The following is a 13,966-nucleotide window of genomic DNA, read 5'->3' on the forward strand; positions in this document are numbered from 1 at the left end:
AAGACTATGTTGAGGCTGATTACAAGAAGGCTGAGAAAAACTCGAAAGCGATAAGCCTGTTACAAAACGGCATGACATCGACTGAATTCGATCGTTTTTCTTCTTGCACTTCGGCCAAGGAAATATGGGATGGTCTTGAATTGGCCTATGAAGGAACGTCGGCTGTAAGAAAATATCGCATTGACTTACTGATTCAAAAATATGAACTTTTTGGAATGGAAAGGAATGAATCACTTGATAGCATGTCAGCACGATTTTCTACTATAGTCAATGAGCTCAAAAATCTTGGTAAAACTTTTAACTCCGAGGATATTGCTAGAAAAGTACTTAGGAGTCTAACCAAGAAATGGCGTCCCAAGGTCACGGTCATGGAAGAAGTCAGAGATCTTACTTCTCTTCCTTATGCAGAACTTATTGGTGCTCTTATGGCGCATGAACTCGTCCTGGAAGACGATGAGGCCGAGGCCAGTAACACTAAAAGCATGGCTTTACAAGCTTCTGCTAAGGAAGAAGAAGATGCTGAAATAGAGGACGAAACGGTCTTGTTTGCTAAACGATTTAACAAACGCATCTTCAGAAATAAGCAAGCAAAATCGTTCAAATCCAAGAACAACAAGTTCTCTAATAAGAAAACTTCTGAGTCAAAGAATACGTTTTCTAATAGAGGATGTTTTAAGTGTGGAGAATCCAGTCATATGATTAAGGATTGTCCCACATGGGAGAACATTAAAGACAAAGCAAAACGTGAGAAGACCAAGAAGGAATTCAAGCAAGTGATGATGGCATCTTGCTGGGGAGATCACGACCCAGAGGACGACGAAGCATCAGAAGAAGAAGAAGTTGCTAACTTATGTCTGAGCAACATTAGTCTTGACCTCTTCTTAGGCAATGATAAAGATAGCGTGGACTCCTACTGCTGCTTCCTAGGAGACTCCGATTCAGAAGAAGAAGAAGAAGAAGAAGAAGAAGAAGAAGAAGAAGAAGAAGAAGAAGAAGAAGAAGAAGAAGAAGAAGAAGAAGAAGAAGAAGAAGAAGAAGAAGAAGAAGAAGAAGAAAAGGTAAGTTATCTTGAACTTAAGAAAAGTGTTGAGAAATTGCCTAAGAATGCTTTAATTGAATATTTTGAGCAATCTCTTGATAAGTGTCACGAACAGGAGATGGAATTGAAAGACTTGAAAGAACAAACTCTCGATATTGCTGAAGAGAATCATCTTCTTAAAGCAAAGGCCAAAAAGCTCAAATCTAAAGTTACAGCTAATATGGCTACAACTTCAGATACGACAAATGCTGAGAAGAAGGCTCTTGAGTCTAAAGTTATAGTTAATGAAGCTATAACCTCAGACCTGAAACTCAACATTAAGCATCTTCAAGCCAAAGTTATAGCTAGTGAAGCTATAACATTGGAATTGAGGAAAGTCAAAGAGCTTCTTGAGACCAAGGCTACGGCTAGAGAGGTCGTGATCTCAGATCAAAAGAAGGAGATCGAATCTCTAACTCAGCAATTAAAGGAATCTAAAACCGATTTATTAAATACTAAAAGAACGCATACTGAGATGGTACGAGTTCTCAATGACAGATTCCAGAACTTTCGTGACAATTATGAAGAGACTCATCCTCCCAAGGTCCTAGAGTCAGACCATTCTAAATGCAACAAAGAAATAGAGTCCTTAAAGGAATTACTTTTGCATGCTAGAAAGGTTCATGAGAAATGGGAAGGTAACACACGTGTCCTAAATTTCCTAACTGAGCAATCAGATAATAACATGAAAATGGGATTAGGACATGAGTGCTATGGTCGTAGAGATCACTCTAAATGCAAATCAACCCCTTCCGAATGAGATTTCAGAAGGAGAAAATATACAAATTTATCAGAATATTTGATTTGCAATTACTGTGGTCATACTGGACATATCCAAGAAAATTGTGTCAAATATGCTCAGGATTTAAGAAAAGGAATCAACTTTGTTAAAGCATCCGACACTATTTTCGAGGACAATGATTGTACCCCATCAGAACCAAGTACAAGTGAAGAACGCAACAATGATCATCGTTGGTTCTACGATATGAGTTTTGATTTCAAAAAGGCTACAAAATAAAAACAAGCACCTAAACCTAAAGAGCCCTTCAAAACCAAAGCACCTCCAAAACAACCTGAAAGACCACGACATAAGGAACCCACAACTAAACTTAAGACGGCTCCTAAACAAACCCATTCGCCTCCAAAACGAAAAGTTATAAAAAGGGTTTGGGTTAGAAAAGATCTAGTTTTTAGAGTGACTAACGTCAAAGGACCCAACCTAGCTTGGGTACCTAAAAACTGTATCTAATTATTTTGCAGGTTGTGATGAAAGAAAATAACTTATGGTACCTTGATAGTGGATGCTCAAGGCACATGACTGGAGATGTAAATTTATTTCTTTCACTTGAACCTTTCGATGGAGGTAAGGTCACATTTGGTGATAACAAGAAGCGTAAGATCATCGGTGTTGGTAAAGTTGGAATATCCTCTTCTCATGCTATTAGTGATGTTTATCTTGTTAGTGGTCTCAAACACAATTTACTAAGTATCTCTCAATTATGCGACAAAGGAAATAAAGTTGTCTTTCATTCAGACTCTTGTCGAATAATAATTGAAGGAACAAGTAGTGTTGTGCTTGAAGGACACCGTAGAAGGAATGTTTATATGATTGACCTAAATAATATTCCTACTAATTCATTCACATGCATGAAAGTAACGACAGATGATCCATGCCTTTGGCACAAAAGATTGGCTCACATAAATTCAACAACGTTGAATAAACTAAAGAAATGGGATTTGGTTGAAGGACTACCTTCAATCAAGTTTGATCAAGAAACTTTATGTGATTCTTGTGCTCGTTGCAAACATGTGAGATCATCGTTCAAACCCAAAAGAATGGTAAGTACCAAGGAACCACTAGAACTCGTACATATGGATCTTTGTGGCCCAATGAAGGTAAGAAGTAGAGGTGGATCCAGGTATGTCTTCGTCCTAGTTGATGATTACTCTAGATATGTTTGGCCTACATTTCTCAATTCTAAAGATGAAACTTTTGAAGAGTTTGCAGTTCTAATGAAGCTTGCCCAAAATAAGTATAAATCAAAGTTAATTTCCATTTGTACGGATCATGGCACCGAATTTGATAACCAAGCTTTTATAGAATATTGTAGGGAGAATGGTGTTGGGCATAACTTCTCGGCACCACGAACCCCACAACAAAACGGTGTTGTTGAACGTATGAATAGAACATTGGAGGATATGGCACGCACAATGTTATTGTGTAGTGGCCTACCTCGAAATTTCTGGGCTGAAGCTATTAGTACTGCATGCTATGTTCATAATCGAGCTTTGATTAGACCCATTCTCAAGAAGACTCCTTATGAGCTTCTTAGGGGACGTAAACCTAACATATCACATCTACGTTGCTTCGGGAGTAAATGTTTTGTCCATAATAATGGCAAAAATAGATTAAGCAAATTCGATCCCAGAAGTGACGAAGCGGTGTTTGTCGGTTATTCTAATCATAGTAAAGCATATAAGGTTTTCAATAAAAGAACCTTATGCATCGAAGAAAGTGTTCATGTTGTTTTTGATGAGAATAATATGTTTGACAAAGCTGAACAGGATGAGGAAGAAGATTTGAACGAAACTGATTTCCGACTATCCAGGGATGAACTTCTAGAATTGGATGAGAAAGATAAAGAAATTAAGGGCACAAATGATGAACAAAGAAGCCCTTCGAATGATAAAGGAAAGAGAACTAAGAGTTTAGTTGATGATACTAAAACCTCTTCTCAATCTAAGAATTTAGAGAATAAAATTATAACTGATGAAGCTATAACTTCAACTCCAAATCAACGAACTAAGTCCAATGTTATAACTGATTTTGTTATAACCCCAGGCTTGGATTCAGGGGGAACAAGGCCTGAACCCCGATCATTTGAAGATGATGAAACTAGTTCAGATGAAGATGTGCCTCCTGTTTCAAAGAAATGGAAATATAAGGATTCTCATCCAATGGAAACCATCCTAGGAAGTTTGAATGAAGGCGTTCGAACTCGTAGAAGACTTAACAACTTCTGCTCATTCTACTCCTTTCTTTCAACCATTGAGCTAACAAATATCAAAGAAGCACTTGCCGAACCAGATTGGATCGTTGCTATGCAAGAAGAGCTTCAACAGTTCGAACGGAACAAAGTGTGGCATTTGGTTCCAAGACCTAAAGACCGAACAGTTATTGGTACGAGATGGGTTTTTAGGAACAAGTTGGACGATACAGGAGTTATTGTACGAAATAAAGCTAGATTGGTTGTACAAGGCTTTAATCAACAAGAAGGAATTGACTATGATGGGACCTTCGCTCCTGTAGCCAGACTTGAGGCTATTAGATTATTAATAGCATTTGCTGCTCATAAAGGAATTAAACTTTTTCAAATGGACGTTAAGACAACTTTTCTTAACGGTTATTTGAATGAGGAGGTTTTTGTTGAACAACCCCCGGGATTTCTCGACAGCAAGTTTCAAGACCATGTTTTCAAATTAGATAAAGCCCTGTATGGCTTGAAACAAGCTCCGAGATCGTGGTACGACAGATTGTCAAAATATCTTCTTGAAAGTGGCTTTAAAAGAAGATCTGTCGATAAAACCCTATTCCTGAAAACTGAGAATTCCGATCTATTAGTGGTCGGCACGTCGGACCTATATTCTATTTTTCGGAACAATTGTCGTTGGAAGCACCTAGACCAAAACACAATTTATAACTTCACAAACAACTCTACAATTAGTAAAGAGGCAAGTAAAGGTCGGATCCCAAGGGACGGGAATTGAGATGAGATTTCTATTGCAACTAGTGGTGTCTTAGGGGTGTCACAATTTGGGTTGATGTAGAAGGTCACTAAACTAAATAGCAATGAAAGTAAACAAGAAAGATGAATTAAAAGGGTTGTAAACCATTGATAAAAAGCACTAGGGTATCATGGGGTCATAGGGGAATCATGGGAATTGATCATACAAACATGTTCTCAAATTATAAGCAAGCAATTATTGTTGTGATGGATTGAGTTGGGTTATATCTTACAATCCTAGGAAAGTTTGGGTCCCGGAGCCGAATCGATTAGATTGTACAACACCTACAAGTCGACTTAGTCTTCGCTACTCAACAACATGCATGGTCTAATGAGACTCGAGTTGGTTTATGTCTTACAAGTCTCATTGAAAAGATAGGTGATGGGTAAAAAATGCAAGGATTCATAGGCTCGCATTTCATCAAACATAACATGTGCATGAGTCGAGATCAAAACAAGCAAGCAAATAAACCATGAAAGCCTATTAATTTAAGCATGAATCATTCCCCATGTTGGTTTCCCCTAATTACCCATTAACCCTAGCTAGGTGACTACACACTCATTATCATGTTGATCATGCTAGCAAGGTTGTCAATCATACCAACAAAGTAAAACATGATGAATAAATGAAAGTAATTAACAATAATTAAAAAGGGATTAAGAGAATTATACCTACTAATGATCCAATAATAAAGCAAAGATAAAAGAAGTACTTGATGCTTGATTGAGAGGTTGTCAATCTCCCAATAATAACCCAAATAATCTTCAATTACCCAAAATAAAGGATGAACAAAAGAGAGATTAAGGAAATAAAACTTGTATTAAAACTTGATTAATTGTTGATTACAAAACTAAAGAGAGATTTGATTGATATTAACTACTCTAAGAATTGATAAGAAGAACATGCTCTTCTAATTAGACTAATGGGGTATTTATAGTGGAAATTAGGAGGATGCATTAGGGTTAACTAAGGGCTAAACTAGTAATTACACTTTTGAGATTTGAGCAGGGAAACGCCGTTATTTTTCGAAGGAAGGGCATCTTTCACGGAGGCTTGAAGAAGACGAAATTGTGCTGGACTGGAATCTGTGCGTCTAAGGCTCGGGACGGGCGGATTCAAGGTCTGGTCACGGGCGTCTTTGGGAGAAGACGGCCGGATTCTGGTGGCTGCTGCCCGGGCGTCTTTGAAGGAAGACGCACGGATTGTGCTGTGGAGGACGGGCGGATTCAGGGCAATCCGCACGGATTGCTGCTCAACTTTGTTCCTTCTTCTTTTCTTCCCTTTTCTTCATAAAATCCTTGGGGATTTCCTCGGGGATGCAAGGATATTTCCTCAACATTGCCCATCTACTATAATATGTACAAAGGCCTTCTAATCTTGTCTCTCCTTGATGCTTGGTCATTGAATTCAATCAATTTAGTCTCGTTTTGCCATGAAAATGCAAGATTCTTACTCCTTTCCTACCAAGGGATCAAAATCTCAAAGAATATGCAAAACAAGGAACTAAAGACAATAAATGACCCAAATATGCACTAAAAAGCATGGGAACAAGGCTAATTCGGGGGCTAAATATGCGCTAATTATGGTCACATCAAATATCCCCAAACCGAACCTTTGCTCGTCCCGAGTAAAGAGGTGACAAAGACTAGGACCATTATTTAAACTAACCTAATAACATAGCCGATATGAGACAATTAGCGGGTCTCACTCCGCCCCTTCAACTCACAACAAGACAACCATGAGGTAGGATGCCTTCTTGCAAGGCAAGGCGGGTCTTGCCAAAATGGCGACACATCCAAACATTAAGCACACAAAATCAAATAATGGATGCATCTACAAAAGGAATAACCACTTCCTCATCAAGTGGCGGAGGCACTAAAGAGGAACAAATTTAAGAGCATATAATCCTTCACAAATACTAGTTCAACAAATTACTAAGGCTAAGAGGATGGCACTAAATCACCTCCAAATGGTGTCAAACTAGACTACTTTCGTCCTCAATTTCCAAATGCTTTCGTCAAGAGCGATCGGATGGTGGTGGAATGATGATCCCTATGATGCTAGTAGCATATGACATGACAAGTCTCGAATTCTCTACAAAAGTAAAGGTCATGGATCGTCCCAAGCTCGACAAAGTGGCTTGACAAAAAGGCTTTTTGGGAATAAAATGCTCAAATCGTTATAAACAAAGGGTGGATATGACTAGTATTCAAAAATTGACCTCATTCAACTTTCACATTTCAAAAATTTAAGATGGGGTTTGTCCCTTCCGGGCTAGTGTCCTTTGCTTTCGCCAATCGCTTATTAGGCAACCGGTGAACCTCTAGACAATAGCTTTTCGGGGTGATAGTCACTCTGTCTCTGGGCGGTTGAATTCACAACCGTGTGGGGGCCAAATTCAATGGATCCTTCTCTAAAGCACATCGAAGTGGTACGCCTCCATCAAAACAACTAAATTTCTCAATATTTCAACATTTCATAACATTTGAGGTTTCCTTAGCAATAAATTACTTCCACATAACAAAATTTTCGAAATGAGCAATTCAAACTTATTGATAGAAAGTATTTTTGGGTTGCCTTACCACAAGGTCAATCAAGGTCACCTAGACAAGTTAACCAAGTCCACATCGCATCACGGGGTTGGATAGGTGACTCACATGCAAACCCTTGACTAGGCTTTGGGTCATGGGTCAAAAGACACTAGTATGACACAATCTAGGGTGTTTTACAACCATTCTAGTAGGCAAAGTCTTAAGTTGAAAAAGTATTTGGAATGGCTTAGTTGCTCTTGTCAAAGTTCCCAATTAGGCACTTTTCAAAATATTTTATCTAAATGCAACTATATGCCATGATGCAACTATTATATACATTCTAATGCAAGTGATTCTACCAACTAATATGACATATAGACTAAATGCAAGTCCTAAGTTCACATTGTTATACCGCATCAATCAAAATAAAGTCACATAGTCATTAACATAAAGAGGAAAAAAGGAGATTGGAAAGATCATACCATGCGGTCTTCATGATCCTCATGTCTCGGATGTGGCGTAGTCGATCAATGTGAACAAGGATAGAACAAATACAATATATACAATAATATATACAAGACTACACTACAAAGGAAATGAACTTGTTTTTGGTTTTTCAATTTTCAAATTTTTATGGATTTTCGAAATTTTTCAATTTTTTTGGATTTTTGAATAAAAGTTAAGTTAGAATTCCCCATCCCCACACTAATATGGGCATTGTCCTCAATGGCCAAAATGATGGGAAATTATGCAAACATGATGCATGATTTCTACACTAAATGCAAGCTACACTAATCTACACTACATGATGCATGTTTTTTTGTTTATGACGGAGAGGATAATTTGAATTACCTCCCGTTGTGTATGCATTGACTTCCCCAAACCGAGCTAGACATTATTGCTAATGTCCTAAGGATGGGTGTAGTTCATGCACACACTATGCAATCCATGAAACTAATTTGTCATTTTGGATTTTGAAAGGTGGGAACAATAAAATGAGAACACCTCAATGGGACCGAGGTGTGAGTCCTCTATGGTGCTAGGACTACTCCAACAATGATCAAGAAAAATAATTAAAACAAAGAAAGAAGTAGAACAAACCTCGAGAGGGTAGGAGCCTCCAAAGCTTGCTAATCTTCCATCATATCATCACTATCATCATTTTCCTCACTAGAAGTGGACTCATCGCCACTTTCTTCTTCACTTTCTTCTTCACCTTTCTCATCATCCTCTTCTCCTTCTTCACTAGCTTCTTCATCAAAGTTATCATCAACCTCTTCATCACCAACAACCTCATTGTCACCCGGAAGCTCACCCTTAGATGCACTCGGAAAGAAGACTTCTCTATCCGCACAACTAGGCAAAGGACATGAAGGGTCAAGTAGTCCTTGCCTAGCTAAGTGTAGGAGGGGTGGATATTGAGCTAAGTAAGCATCTTTCCGGTCCTCGAAGGCTTGCTTGTGCATCTCTTGTATAAGAAGAGTCACATAATCATTTCTTGCTTCAACACCTTCGGGCTTGAACTCTTGGTACTTGAAAGGATAGGGTGGTGTGACAATGGAAGAGGAGGGTATTTCAATTTCACCCTTTTGTTGTCGGATAATATACTCAGCCTCTTTTGAAAGGGGAAGGGGATAATTGGTCCGGTGGACGCTTAAACGACAAATCTTCGAAGGCAAAGTAAAGGATCTAGCCTCATTTGTGAGCCATCCATACTTTGTGTCAAGAGGGTTATGAGAGACCCACTTGTATTTGTTCATCATAGTATCAATATCAATGAGATGACCACCCTTCTTTGCTACATACTTGTTATCTTTGTTGAAGTTCGGATCAAAGTATTTAGCTAGAATAGTGACTAGACCGCCATTCACAATAACGGTAGTACCTTGCTTCCCACAATCAATGTTTAGCCATCTATCCACCAAAAGCCTCAGAGAGTTGAAAGGCTTGGTGTGTTCCCTTCCAATGTTCAAAGCCGACTCAAGAAGAACAAAATCGAGCTTGGTGAAATGGTTGGTGTCTTTTCTTGCAATGATGGTGTTTCCTATGACCTTGTGCCATACTCGAATGCCCGGGTGGTGGACTAAAAGAGCACGACTAGCATGAAAGCTCTCAAATTTCCTTCCGGAAATCGCCTCCCAAAGAGGAGCGGGGTCATATTTGCCAACATTCTTAAAATAACTTGGTGAATCACTAAGACCCAAAGCTTCACCCATTTCCTTAAAGGAGATGCGCCTACTAACATTAGCTAGGCGGAACTCGATGTTTTCCATAGTCTCAACCTTGTTAACTTTTAAAGAACTCAAAAATTCTAAGGTAAGGGAGGGGTATGTCAATTCTTTTGACTCAAACAATTTTTCCAACCCCATGGCTTTAAAGAAGGCTCTAGTTTGCTCAAGGACACCCAAATTATCTAAGGCTTCTTCACAAATAAACTTGGTGGATAAAAATGCTTTTCTAGCATACTTGGCAAAAGTGTCCCTATGGGATTTTGAAATGAAAATTACCTCCGGATAGTTCGAAAGTTGATCAATTTCCGGAGTAGTAGATGTTGTCGCTCCCATGGGAGGTTGTTGTTGTTGCACTTCCAAGTTTGGGCTAGCTACCACCATATCCAATGCTTTCTTTGCTTGAAGACTCTTTTGCCTTGATGAAAGTGTCTTTGCCTTTGGTGCCTTTGCCTTTGTTGCTTTTGTTGCTCCCTTAGTCCTTGCCATTGATGATTAAACCAAGAAAAGAGTAAAAAATCTTCAATTTGTAGTGTACCCAAATCGATTCAAAGATGAAAGGCTTTGCCTTTATGAATTCAAAAATCGACTCAAAGGTTGAAGATTTTATGCTTGGTTTTGATTTTTATTGAAAAAGGAGTGATTGATTTGTTGTTAAAAGGATGTTTTGATTTTATTTTGGTGAATCTTGTTGAGGAATCTTGTTTTTGTGATGGAGAGGATGAGGGTTTTGAGGGTTTTGGTAGTGTTTTGAGTGAACGAATGAATAAATGAATGTGGGAGGGGTTTATAAAGAAACCCGAAAAATTCGAAATACAGGGGGAAGACGGGCGGCTTTCCTTCGGGACGCCCGGATTCTGCCTGTTCTGGGTTTCAGAAATCTCGCCTAAAGACGGGCGGATTTGAACAAAGACGGGCGGATTTGAAAACACGGGACGGGCGGCTTTTACAGAAGACGGGCGGATTCCTTTACAGGGATATTTCTTGTTTTCCTCAGCCAAAAAGACGGGCGTCTTTCAGTGAAGACGGGCGGCTTTCTGAAGACGGGCGGATTCTGTATCAGGACGCCCGAATTTGCTTACAGTCAAAAATTTCAAAAATTCAGCTCATGAAGGACGGGCGTCTTCTACCCAATATGCCCGGATTGTCTGAAGACGGGCGGATTCTTTTGAATCCGCTCGGATTCTGCCCCTTTTACCCGGATTCAGTTCCATCCGTGTACTATGCATATCCCTTGTCATTCTTCCATTCTTCAAAATCTCGTGTTCTTCATTGTGGGGGCACTACTATGGCATGAATAGCCTAGGCAATTGTTATCCCCACACTAAGCTAAAGCACTACACATTAATTGAAATCATTAGTCCCTCCCTCACTTCTCTCAAACATGACAATTATCTTGATCAAAGTATAAAAATCCAAAAATAACAAAAATGCAACATAAGAATTGAAATGCAAGTTAAGGAGTTAGAAATATTTACAAATGGTGGTTTAGGGAGGACTCCACCAAACTCTCATTCTTGATGAGATGTCAAGGGGGCATGTCCAAGGTGTTGTTGATGTTGCTCAACACCTTGAAAAAGTAATCAAAAGCTTGTTCATTATCGTGATAAAGATCTTCAATAGACCTTTGCCCTTGTTGTCAGTCTTGATCAATGGCATTACCAATGTAGGGATTAAAAATCCCTTCAAACTCGTCGTCCCAAAGACCAAAACTTCATTAAGTTGATCATTAAAAATCTCTTGATTTGATCGAGACAACTCTCCCATTTTCTAGTCTTGGCCAATGAGGCCATCCTCTTCTTCTTTGCTTGACTTTGATGAGCTTTGCAAGCTCTCTTTGTCACAATTCACTTGCTCTTTGAATGGAGCATCTTCAATTTTCTTCTTCCATTGGAGTTCCGACTTCTTCCTATCATCCTTCCGGCTATAATGATCAATCATGAAACATGGTTCATGCAAACGTGGAGCTCTCATAGTCTTGTCAAGATTAAAAGTTATGCTCTCATCTCCCACTTCTAGAGTGAGCTCACCATGTTTTACATCAATCACCGCACCCGCGGTGTGTAAGAAAGGTCTTCCTAGGATGATTGGAATGTTGGAGTCTTCTTCCATATCAACAATGACAAAGTCCACCGGGATGAAAAATTTCCCAATTCGTACGGGAACATCTTCCCATATCCCTAATGGTGTCTTCGTCGATCTATCGGCCATTTGGAGTGTGATATTGGTGCATTTAAGCTCTCCCATCCCCAACCTTTTACTCACCGAGTACGGCATAACACTCACACTAGCCCCTAGATCACATAAGGCTTTGTTGATCGTGGTGTCGCCAATGGTACACGGTATTGAGAAGCTTCCCGGATCCTTTAGTTTTGGAGGTGAACTCCCTTGAAGTATTGCACTACTTACCTTAGTGAAGGCGATAGTCTCAAGTTTCCGGATCGACTTCTTCTTTGTGAGGATGTCTTTCATGTACTTCGCATAGGCCGGCACGTGATTGATTAATTCCGTGAAAGGAATCGAGACTTCCAAATTCTTCACAATTTCCATAAACTTTCCAAGTTGGTCATCAAATTTGGGCTTGGCTTGACGACTTGGAAAAGGAAGTCTAATCACAATGGGCTCCTTCTCCTTGACCTTGTCTTCATTTTTCTTTGAAATCTCTTCTTTTGATGATTCTCCATCCTTGGAGTTTTGCACAATTTCTTCCTTATCACTAGCTTCCACAACTTCATCCTCAACTTGCTTCTTCGGTGCTTCATACCTTGTACCACTTCTCAAGTGAATGGCACCAACCGTTTCATGTCTTGGGGGATTACTTTGAGGTGGTAATTGCCCCTTTTGTCTTTGTGAGCTTGAAGATACTAGTTGAGTCAATTGGGTTTCCAACATCTTGGTGTGAGCAAGAATGTTGTTGATGGTGGTTTCCTTTGTTTGACTATCTTTTTGCATTTGAGTGAAAAACTCTTGTTGATTCTTTTGCATTTGGAGGACCGCTTTTTGAACGTCAAAACCTTGGTCATTTTGTTGATTGTATTGAGATTGATTTTGGTACCCTTGGTTTTGATTGTAAAAGGGTCTTTGATTTTGGTTTCTCATGGGTGGTGGGGTGTATGTTGTTTGAGGATTTTGAACATTTTGGCTTTTGTATGAGAGATTTGGATGGAATTTGGTGTTTTCATTGTAATAGTTGGAATAAGGGGTACCACTCTTGTATGCTTGGAAAGCATTCACTTGTTCATTTGTTCCCCTACATTCACTTTGGTCATGTCCCAAAGTTCCACAATTCTCACATATCCCACTTGGGATTGATGAAGATGCCGTCATGGCATTAACATGATGCTTTGGTGATTTTGAGACTTCTTCAAGTCTAGCCATTGCTTTATCAAACTTCAAGTTGATTGTGTCAATGTGAGCACTAAGTTGAGCACCCAATTGAGTAACGGAGTCCACTTCATGCTTTCCTCCTCTAGTAGCCTTGCTAGGTCTACTATATTGTGAGTTATGGACCGCCATTTCCTCAATTTTGTTCCATGTTTGATTGTCATCAACTTCGGTGAACATCCCATTCGATCCCATATTAAGGATATTTCTTGAATCTTCATAAAGACCGTTCCAAAATTGTTGTACCAAGAACCACTCGCTAAGTCCATGATGAGGACATGAGCGACAAATTCCCTTGAATCGCTCCCAAGCTTCATACAAAGATTCTTCATCCCTTTGCTTAAAACCCGTAATTTGAGCTCTTAGCATGTTAGTCTTTTCCGGTGGGTAGAATTTTTTGTAGAAAGCTAGAGCCAACTTCTTCCAAGAATCAATTCCGAGAGTGGCCTTATCAAGGCCCTTCAACCATTGTTTCGCGGTGCCAATTAGAGAAAAAGGAAATAAGACCCATCGAATTTGGTCTTGAGTTACACCGGTTTGAGAAATCGCATCACAATAGTCACAAAAGGTTTCCATATGAGAATGAGGGTCTTCACTAGGCATCCCCCCAAATTGGCTCCTTTCGACTAATTGGATAAATACGGATTTGGCAATGAAATTTCCGGTTAGATGTTGTGGTGTGGGAGTACCGTTGGGTAGGTTCTCCTCGGTGGGTACGGAATGTGATGAAAACTTAGGCATTGTGGGTTGATTTTGTGGTTGATTTTGTGTTGGGTTCTCCTCACCTTCTCTTGCAAAAGGGTTGATGAACTCAATAGTTGGTTGAATATCTACAACCTCACTAATACCTCTCAAATTTCTCCTCACAAGTCTTCTATTGATTGTCAAAGTTCTTTCAATTTCACGATCAAAAGGTAACAAATCACCTTGTGACCTTCTAGACATGCAAAATATCAAAC

At 39.4% G+C, this 13,966-nt stretch overlaps 1 non-coding gene across 1 annotated transcript; it reads left to right on the forward strand.

The window, feature by feature from the left end:
- The first annotated feature begins 13,269 nt into the window (after window positions 1-13,269).
- Window positions 13,270-13,376, forward strand: LOC141654166 (small nucleolar RNA R71). Its single transcript, XR_012547732.1, has one exon. It is a non-coding gene; the product is annotated as a small nucleolar RNA R71 (small nucleolar RNA).
- The last annotated feature ends 590 nt before the right edge of the window (window positions 13,377-13,966 follow it).

This window comes from Silene latifolia, chromosome 4 (genome assembly GCF_048544455.1).
Source record: "Silene latifolia isolate original U9 population chromosome 4, ASM4854445v1, whole genome shotgun sequence".
Classification (NCBI taxonomy): domain Eukaryota; kingdom Viridiplantae; phylum Streptophyta; class Magnoliopsida; order Caryophyllales; family Caryophyllaceae; genus Silene; species Silene latifolia.